General features: G+C 39.5%; 1 pseudogene; it reads left to right on the plus strand.

Annotated features, from left to right (window-relative positions):
• The first annotated feature begins 462 nt into the window (after positions 1–462).
• On the plus strand, positions 463–1,250 carry LOC138434684 (transmembrane protein 126A-like; annotated as a pseudogene).
• Positions 1,251–10,496: the final 9,246 nt, after the last annotated feature.

Raw genomic sequence — 10,496 nt, forward strand, 5'->3', positions numbered from 1 at the left:
CTGGGGAAGTGAACAGCCAGCCCAGTGCACTCAGGGTCCATGAAGGGGTCGAGAGTTTCTTTGGTCTAGGTTTCCACATAGGAAAGAATTTCGGTTTGAAGTTTTGACCTTCTCTATGAAAAAAGACGATGCAGAAGTACTTTCTGGTTGTCTAATCTAATCAACAGTTGTGTGCAATTATTTATCATATATTATTTTACAGTTTGCTGGACTGAGAATTCCTTGAGGAATTATTATGTCTTAATCATCTTTATGTCCAGTATATCAAACTTAAGTGCATCAACTTAAGTTTTTAAAATATCTGTTCCTTTGTGTCAAGGGTGTTCATTTGTTAGGTATGAACATTAAAAATAAGCCGAAAAGATGGCTGCGCCTGGGTGAGTTGAGCAAAGGCTTGAGTGAGCCCTTGTGTGGCTGAAGAAGACCAAGGAAGATTTCTGGGAGAAGAGGGAAAAGCTCAAGATGGAACATCATGAACCAGATGATACTGTCAAGAAGAACTTAATTGATATTATAATCAGAAAAATCAACCAGCTACTGGAAGCAGAAAGGAATCTGCTTAAAAATGGATCAACACATATTGGACTGAATGCTGCTTTCCGTGGCCTAATAGCAAATAGTCTTTTTTAACCCGTCTTACCTGTGTCACAGGCTCATACAGCTGGTGGCTTACCAAAGGCAGTGATTCCATTTTTGATGGCACACATATCATACAAATGTTTTGTGATTTGCATTGTGAAACCTATACCAATATGTGAGGTGGATTGGTTGGTCTTGTTTTTGGTGGCCTGCATTGTTTCGTGGTTCTGTGAACAATGGCCTAGCAGCCAGATATAACTCAGTCCTGCTGCCCAAGAAAGGAAACATCTTAAATGATTGGACTAGGATTTCTAGGCCTGTCTTTGTTGTTGTTGTTCTTTAGTCAATAAGTCATGTCCAATTCTTTTGTGAATCCATGGACTGTAGCCCGCCAGGCTCCTCTGTCCATGGGATTACCCAGGCAAGAATACTGGAGTGGGTTGCCATTTTCTACTCCAGGGGACTCTTCTCAACCCAGGGATTGAACCTGCCTCTCCTGCATTGCAAGCAGATTCTTTACCACTGAGTCACTGGGGAAGCCCAAGCCTGTCTTTAGAAGGATGTGTTTTCCAATTTTGCTCCAGACTGGGCTGCAGCATCCCAGCTGCAGACAATATGAACTACTTTCAAAGGTGCTTCAGTTACCTGAAATTGGCCTAGAAATTCAGTGACTGTTAAGCAAATCTGTACACAAAAATAAAACTAAAAATAACCTACATCTAAGTATGAATAGGAGAAGGCAATGGCACCCCACTCCAGTACTCTTGCCTGGAAAATCCCCTGGATGGAGGAGCCTGGAAGGCTGCAATCCATGAGGTCACTGAGGGTCAGACACGACTGAGTGACTTCACTTTCACTTTTCACTTTCATGCATTGGAGAAGAAAATGGCAACCCACCCCAGTGTTCTTGCCTGGAGAATCCCAGGGACAGGGGAGCCTGGTGGGCTGCCATCTATGGGGTCGCATAGAGTCAGACACGACTGAAGCAACTTAGTAGCAGCAGCAATAGCAAGTATGAATAAGCAGACATAATTTTAAAAAATATGCCATAATTTTGCTAACCTATTAGGATAATTTCTTAATATTTTAAGTCACTATGAGTCTAAAAATAAAGTGACAGAACCCTCTCTAGACATCCAACACATGGAGCCACTGGACCAACCAGCATCAGTGAGGAAAGCTTCAATACAGGCTCTTGAAGATGGGAGGAAGCAGAGAGAGGCAAGCTAGGGGGGCAGCTGGTGAAAGCCATGGACTTAGCCAGCATCCAAAATGTTTCAACAGCATTTCTCCAAATATCTGTCTTTTAATGTCCTAAAATCAAAAATATTTTCTCTATGTCAACTTTTACATTAAACTTAAGTATTTATTCTACTGCTTAATGAAAGAAAGAATACAAGAACATTGCCTGACACTTGGATGACTTAAAACAATTAAATAGGAAATTGATGAAACTATAAACCTAGTTAAAAGTGGGCTCCAGACTGAGAATTGCAGTTCAGTCACAATCACAATTCTCCTTTCATTGCAAAGCTTCATTAAACGATGCAGTAGCTACAAAATTTTATCTAGATTCTAGATAAACTTTCCAGTTTATAAAGCATGCTCACACATATCATCTCAAGTGCCCCCAACAGAAGAATACTATATAATGCCTAGAGAGACACTTGTGGCCTTTATTTTAAGGGACAGAATTACCTTAACCTCATCTTTGGAGACTCATAATTTCACACTACAGATGGAAATCTGAAGGTAGAGAGAAGAACTCCAAATCCCGTGAAATCTAGAAAAAGCCAGACTGACCATACAGATGTCAAGTGTACTCTGGTACTAGGTCTGCATGTACTATCTCATTCCAGCAAGTTCAAACCACGGTTTGCCAAGGGCTGCCTGCATTCCATGATTATAATCCAAGTCGAACTCAAAGCAAGAAAGGCAAACAAGTTTCCACTCTCCCGTATCATCTTCCGTGTGGATGGCACAGTGGTATGCCAGGCTGTATGCTCTGTATGCTTTCCCCTCCCCGCCGCAGGGCCCACTTCCTATCACCCAATTGCAAACCTCTGTTCTCAGTTTTTAGGGAAACCAAATAGTTGAAACTTGTCTGCATGATAATACACTACTAGAAAAATGTCTACTGTTTCCTTGATGTCTGGTAAACTGAAAGATACTCCTGGTCCTGTTAGCATTGCAGTTTTTGAAAGTTTCTTACTTCAGATTTGGAAAATGACAAGGAGATCTCAGTAGTTTTCAAAAGTCTCAGAAATAAGTTCTTGTAATGACAGTACCTCTTAAGAGCCTCCATCTTATCTTCTGCGCTTTAGGCTGCACACCCACAAAAAGGACACAATGAGTCCATTCTAACACTCTGTTCCTTTTGGTCTCCAATGGGAAGTTAAATTAAGAATATTAAATTCCCATTTTTTTTCATCAAGGAGTTTCATGGCTTCAGCTGTTGTATTTAAGTCTTTGATTCAATTTGAGTTTATATATGGTGTGAGAAAATGGTCTAGTTTCATTCTTTCACATGTAGCATCCTTTTCTCCCAATACCGCTTATATATTACATCTTCTTTATCCATTCATCTGTTGATGGCCACTTAGGTTGCTTCCATACATTGGCAATTGTAAATGGTGCTGCTATGAACATCAGGGTGCCTGCATCTTTTTGAGCTGGCACTTTCATTTTCCCTCAGACATATACCCATTCATCATAGAGGTGTGTCAAAAAACTAAAAACAGAACTACTATGTGATTCATATATATACATTTACACACACACACACACACACACACACACACACAGAATGGAATACTACTCAGCCAAAAAAAAAGCAATGGAATTTTGCCATTTGCAACATGAGTGGACCTAAGGATGGATGGAGGGCACTATGTTTAGTGAAATAAGTCAGACAAAGACAAATACTGTATGTTATCACTTATATTGGAATCTAAAAAATAAAATAAATTAATGATTATAACAAAATAGAAACAGACTCACCAATATAGAGGAACTAGTGTTTGCAATGCGGAAAGTGTAATGGGAGATGGAGAAAACAGATAAACAGGATTAAGAGGTAAAAACTACCATTTATAAAATATATAAGTTACGAGGCTGTACGTATAGCGCAGGGAATATAGTCAATAATTGTATATGTACTTTGGTGCATTATCTATAGAAATATTGGATAACAATGTTGTACACCTGATGGTAATATAATATTGTAAGCCAACTATAGTTCAATAAAATTTTAAATCCCCTCTATATACTCAAAATTTTGAGGAGCAAATTCAAGATAGAGGCATTAATGACCCTGTTTTCTTTCTTTATTTGCCCAGGTGTTGAACCTGGGCTGCTTACAGTCCTACTTTGAACATCTACTTCTTGAGTTTTTCTCACTCTTTATCTGTGATCTCACTGCCATGTCTCACACTTCTCACTATCTGCCCTGGTCCTGGATTGCCTTTCTCAAATAAAGTAAGAGTGAAGTCCTAGTTTTATCCCAGGTCATCAGCCACTCTCTCAGGTCTTATGATAGTTTCATTTTTTAATTTATCTATTGATTTACCTTTGGCTGTGCTGGGTCTTCATTGCTGCGTAGGTTTTCTCTAGCTGTGGCAAGCCGGGGCTACTCCCTAGTTGTGGCGCACGGGCTTCTTATTTTGGTGGCTTCTCTTGTTGCAGATCAGTTGTTGTGGCTCCCAGGCTCTGGAGCATAGTTGTGTCCATAGTTGTGACACATGGGGTTAGTCTCTCCATGGCATGTGTGATCTTCCCGGATCAGGGATCGAACACATGTCTCCTCCTGGCAGGAGGATTCTTTACTACTGAGCCACCAGGGAAGCCCTCCCAAATCTTACCAAAATGACATTTCCTATTTTAACCGCTTCCAGAAAACATTTGCACTAATCAAAAAGGAGAGAGTTTTTTTTTTTTTTTCTCAAACCACACAATTTAAAAAATGGTCACCTGTCACTGTTTCTATCTACTTTGTTTTGGTGTAATGGAAATGATGTGCATGGGCCTAAGTTGTACCCTTTTCATGAATAAAATGGATTCAGTTACCATTGCTCTTCCCACATTCAGTTGGTCTACATGAAGTAAATATTTTATTGCTGCTTTCCCAAGAGACTTTTTGTCTTCTTGGTTAAATATTCAAATTCTTATTCAGATAACCACACCATACTATGACAGGCAATACATGGTGATTCACTAGCAATATGTATCAATATAATCATCAATAAATACTTGTTAGCAACCTCTTACCTTGTATAAGCCTCGCCTAGCATCTTGTCCATATCTAAACCACTCTTTGCTAAAAGTAAGACATGGTGACCAAAAGCCAAGGTCCAAAACCCTTCTCAAGAAGCACAACTCCACTGGGAAGAAGAAGCATGAAGAACAATACAAAAGTGGTTCTAGACCAAAAGCTCAAGTGAACGTCAGAAAATAGGTTGGTAGAAGGAAATGCTTTAAAAATACTTGAGGCAGAATCTTAATTGATATGGCATAGAGATTTCATTACCTCAACCAGCCAATACTTATTGAAAACCTAGGGATAAAGGTGAAAATGGCATAATTTCTGAGTCCAAGAATATCACATTTTAGTGGAAAAAATTGACATCGGAAACAGAAGTCTAGAACCTTCTAAGGCATTTAAGAAAACTATTGTTCTTCCTATTTTGCATGGAATGAAACCAACTAAATCTTCGAAAGAGTGAAGAACTCTGCCAGGATTACAAGACAAATACATAGAAATAAATTGGCCAGGGTCCACACAGAAAGGAGGAAGATGAAGGGAAGTGGTTTTAAAAATGCTTAAGAAGGAGAAATTAGTCATAGACTTCCTTTTATGCACAGGAACTCCTCACAAGTTTCTGATATTTTTAATACATAATGTTGCATTTTAGCCAGAAAACTAGAAATAATTTCTTTTGGGCTAGCTGAGTGTTTACCCTGAAAAAGTAATATTAAAGGAATGCGGCACAGTCTCTAATTACTAACTTCATGAGAAAATAGTAAATACTAGGTGTAGTGTTGTGTGTGTGTGTGTGGTAAATCAGTATCCCAATTATTTTGAACATATCTCAATTTATTCCTATATCACATGTTATATCAACTCAGATTTTTGGCCCAAAGAAGCCCTGACTAGAAAGTTAAACATAAAATCCCTTAACAAATGCAACAAGAAGTTGTCATTTTTTTTCCCCCTGAGTATACCTTGATACTCTGGAAAAATGCATAGTCCCCACATGAGCTTTTCTGATTTTCTAGGAGATTTCTCTAGATTGTAGTCTTATAGTCTTATTTATCAAAACACTATATCTTGGTGTGTGTTCTAGAGTCAGGAATTAAGGTAAACCAACCTGGAAGCTTTTGCATTTGAAATCCTAAATTAAATAGATTATAAACATAGAATAATATTTCTCTGCCTTTCTTTTTTCAGTTCATTCCCATGACTGTAGTTTATATTCATTTAGTGTTTATGAGTGATCATCCCTGACATTGTGTGGCAAAGATTTGAGTGTGATTTCACACAAACAAGAGTCATATGTCATGCATATAGCACATATACTGTTTACCTGCTAAAGTTGTTTCTTGAATGACAATTAGAACTCATTATCCTCAGTAGGCATTCCATTCATTTATTGACTTTTTTCAAGTATTTATTGAGCTCCCCCTGAGTTCCATGTGCCCATCCACCAACAATGTTTCCCTTCTTCCACGTGGTACAACCCCAAAATTTAGTCTTAATATCTACTCTTGGCCCACATGGCACAGCTGAAACCCAGTTGGTTTAAAGCAATGTTGATTTCATTTCCCTTGCAAAGGATTGTTTTCATCTTTCCATCTTTCCATCTCAGCACTGGCCAATGGAAATTGAAAGGAAGCCTGTTGGTGGGGACAGGTTCTGTGAAAGGTGTTTTTTTTGCTCTTAAGAGTTGCACAGGGAAGAAGCTGTCTGTGATAGTTTTATGTGTAAATGTGGCTAGGCTATAGTAGCAAGTTATTCAGTTAAATACTCATCTAGGTGTTGCCGTGAAAGTACAACAGATATGGTAACCATCTACCATCAATTTATTTTAGATAAAGCAAGTTATGTTTGATAATCTGAGTGATTTTTCCAATCAGTTGGAAGCTCCCAAGAGCAGAATTGATTCCCTGAGGAAGAGGAAATTCTGCCTGAAGCTTGCAGCAACAGCTCCTGCCTGAGAGCTTCCAAACTTTCCAGCTACCACAATCATGGAAAACAATTATTTGAAATCTCTCTAGCTAGCTAGCTAACCTTCTGGTTCTGTTTCTTGGAGAACCCTAATACACTGTCCTTTTTTCAGTCTGGAAATCCAGATGAAAGAGTGAATGGAATGAACTTGGGTCTTTTATAATACGATTTTAACTTTTGAGTATCAGTCCCAGAAACTCCCTTGTTTAGGACTCCTTGTGATGAGAGAAAATAAATCCTTTTATTCTTTAAGCCATTTTGAATTGGGTCTTCACGCTTCTACTTGAAGCTGAGAGCAACCAAACTAACACAGAAACCATCAGAAGACAGTTATTAGGCAATAAACATTAGTCAACTCTAGAGAGTTTAAGATAATGACATAATGGTATTTGGGTCATTTTCCTTCAGATAACAAAGAACTTAACTTTCACTGGCTAAGAAGGTCAAGCTAAATGAGTGCATTTAAGATTCCAGAAACGAATAATTGTCTTAGGACTGATATATAAGTAGGAACAAAGGTGCAGTGAAGAGATTTCCTGTGGTGACAGGCTGTTTCATTCTGTGGAAGAAACCCTTTTTTTTTTTTTAATAATTAATTTATTTTAATTGGAGGCCAATTACTTTACAATACTGTGGTGGGTTTTGCCATACATTGACATGAATCAGCCCATACAGTGGAAGAAATCTTGAAAGCATTATTCATCTTCAGAAAATAATTCAACTGTGCTCACTCCTTTTGGAAATTATTGAATAACTACCTCGTTCTTTATTTTACACTTTTGAGACTTTACCACAAAAAGGTCATCTGCATGAGTCTTTATTTTAAGGTCTCATAACTGACTGTTTTAGTTCTATTTCACACTTGGGATTACAGCTACAGTTAAATTACAAACAGCTGTGATTCCTGCCCCAAGAATATGTGTAGGTGTGCACAAAATGCTTAATATCTTCCGCAGGGAACAGGTGTGCCATGGGCAGTGTACACCAGAGTGAAATAAATTTACTCTTAGGCTCGAGTTCTGTAATCTAGTTGCTAAGATTTGACTTTTGAGTTACACACATAGGAAAGCAGGTCTATGACTGAAATGCCCAAAGACTCTTAAAAAGAGAAGCCTACATTTCCAAGGTGGCATTGTCTTCACAAGATAATCATTTCTTAAAAGATTCAGTTACTTTTAATAACAACGACACAGACGTGCAAAACAGTAGGTGGGAGCCTGGGAGGAGTGACAGACAGATCTGCAGGCTTCTCTCTCCCAGAGGCCCGCTCAGTATGTTGGGAAAGTGTTGCAACTGCACGCACTCTTCAAAACTTGTTTGAACTCTTGTAGGGTTTGGTTTTAAATGGAAGTTTAAAAGAAAGTTTTTTGGCTTTTTTTTTTTTTTTTTGGTAACACATGGGTTTCCCAGGTGGCTCAGCTGTAAAGCATCCACCTGCAATGCAGGAGACACAGGAGACATGGGTTCAATCCCTGGGTCAGGAAGATCCCCTGGAGTAGGAAATGGCAACCCACTCCAGTATTCTTGCCTGGAGAATCCCATGGACAGAGGAGCCTGGTGGGCTACAGTCCATAGTGTCACACAGAGTCAGACATGATTGAGCATGCTTGCACTTGCCATGCCTTTGTAACACACACTAGACTTACAACATACATTTAAACTACACTCATTTCCTCTTTCTGTCCAGTAATAAAATGGCATGTAAATGCAATGTAAATGTAATGACATTTACTGAGCATTTATCATCTATCCTATGTGCTGGTACTAGAGATACAAAGATAGAAAAAAATGCAGTGATTTCCAGTGCAACAGGATACTGTGAAAAAACCTGAACCCTTCTCTATGGAGTGATATTCTGCATCATTTCCTTAAACAAAAGTGCAAGGAAATGTGTTTTAGCCAAACTCTCTTTTCTTACCTGATTTAGGTCTCATTACAGGCAAAGGGTGATCTTAGAGCCCCTTTGGACTGTGCCAAGGCAAGAGTCCTAGAAAAAATGCAACTTTAAGACTCACACCTCAGTTTTCAAGGTATACAGATCAGTGGGGAAGTGAATCAAATGCTTTCTTTCCTAGTGGGTTAGTTTGATCTTACTCCTAAGATGCCCCCATCACAAGATCTTTTTAAGTTCTTTGAAATAACTTATTAATCTATCTAGAAAACTAAGCTACCTACTTCAGCCTTCTCAAAATGTAGTCCATTGGCCATGTGCATTAGAATCTGTGGGGTGCTCAGTAAAGCATCACATTGCTGGGTACATAGGACTTTGATGTCTAACAAGCTCACATTCACTACTAAAGCTAACTAATAGATAACCGCTGATTTTGGGACAGGTACCCTCTCCATCCCAGTCACTGATCCCAGAGGCTGACCTAGATGGATCACATCAGCCAAGACCTCTCCTTCTCTGAATTCTGGTTGGCTCTGGCCAGTGGGGTAGCTCGGATGGTAAAGAATCTGCCTGTAATGTAAGGAGATGCAGATTTGATCCATGGGTTGGGAAGATCCCCTGGAGAAGGGCATGGCGATCCACTCCAGTAATGTTGCCTGGAGAATCCCATGGACAGAGAAGCCAGGCAGGCTACAGTCCATGGGGTCACAAAGAGTCGAACATGAGTGAGTGACTAACACATCCCCTTGCTTCACTGGCCAGTGGACCTTGGGAACTGGAAAGAAGAAATATGACAGAGGTATTTTGTGGGCTTCCTTAGCTATGCTGCCTGAAGGCAGCCTTCTGTAGCCCATAGGACTTTCTTTTTTCCTGATTCTTATCCCACAGTGACTCACACTTCTTATCCCTTTGGGCCCGGATGTGGTAACAGCTCCTCTGACCTTACTCACCCTGGAGAACTGTTCTGTTCCCCTGATGCTGTTTGCCCTTTCAAAATAGCCCTTTGTAAATGAACTCTCCTCCAATCTAATGTAAGTACACCATTTGCTTTCTCTAGGAATCTTGACTGAAACAGATACATCTAGTATTGTTTTATAGGGTTTCCTTGGTGGCTCAGATGATAAAGAATCCACCTGCAATGCGGGAGACCTGGGTTTGATTCCTGGGTTGGAAAAATCCCCTGGAGGAGGGCATGGCAACCCACTCCAGTATTCTTGTCTGGAGAATCCCATGGACAGAGAAGCCTGGCGGACCCACAGTCTTTTGCAAATTGATTTTATTTTTTGATCTTTACAACAAAATATGATGTAAGCAAAACTGACTTTCCTTTTAAATTGCCCTTTTATGAGTGAGAAAACTGTGGCTAAGAGAAGTTAAATATTTGTTAAAAATTCATCCTGCTAATCAGTGGGAGAACCAGAGAGTAAGTCTGGTTAACTGACTGAATTTAGAGCTCTTTGCATGACATCAGCTGCTAGACCCCTTCTTTCACTACCACACGTCATATTGTCTGATACCATCACCTGATACAAATGCAAAGGAAAAGACATCTTTTGGGTAACAATGAAAGAAAGAATTCAGTATAACCTGTGTATAATTTTAATTAAGGCTGAGATGCAGGTATCCAAATAGAAGCAGAAGAATTTTCCAAGAGGAGATCAGTTCAGTTCAGTTCAGTAGCTCAGTCGTGTCCGACTCTTTGTGACCCAATGAATTGCAGCACGCCAGGTCTCCCTGTCCATCACCAACTCCCAGAGTTCACTCAGATTCACGTCCATCGAGTCAGTGATGCCATCCAGCCAT

This window comes from Ovis canadensis, chromosome 2 (genome assembly GCF_042477335.2).
Source record: "Ovis canadensis isolate MfBH-ARS-UI-01 breed Bighorn chromosome 2, ARS-UI_OviCan_v2, whole genome shotgun sequence".
In the NCBI taxonomy this organism is placed as follows: Eukaryota; Metazoa; Chordata; class Mammalia; order Artiodactyla; family Bovidae; genus Ovis; species Ovis canadensis.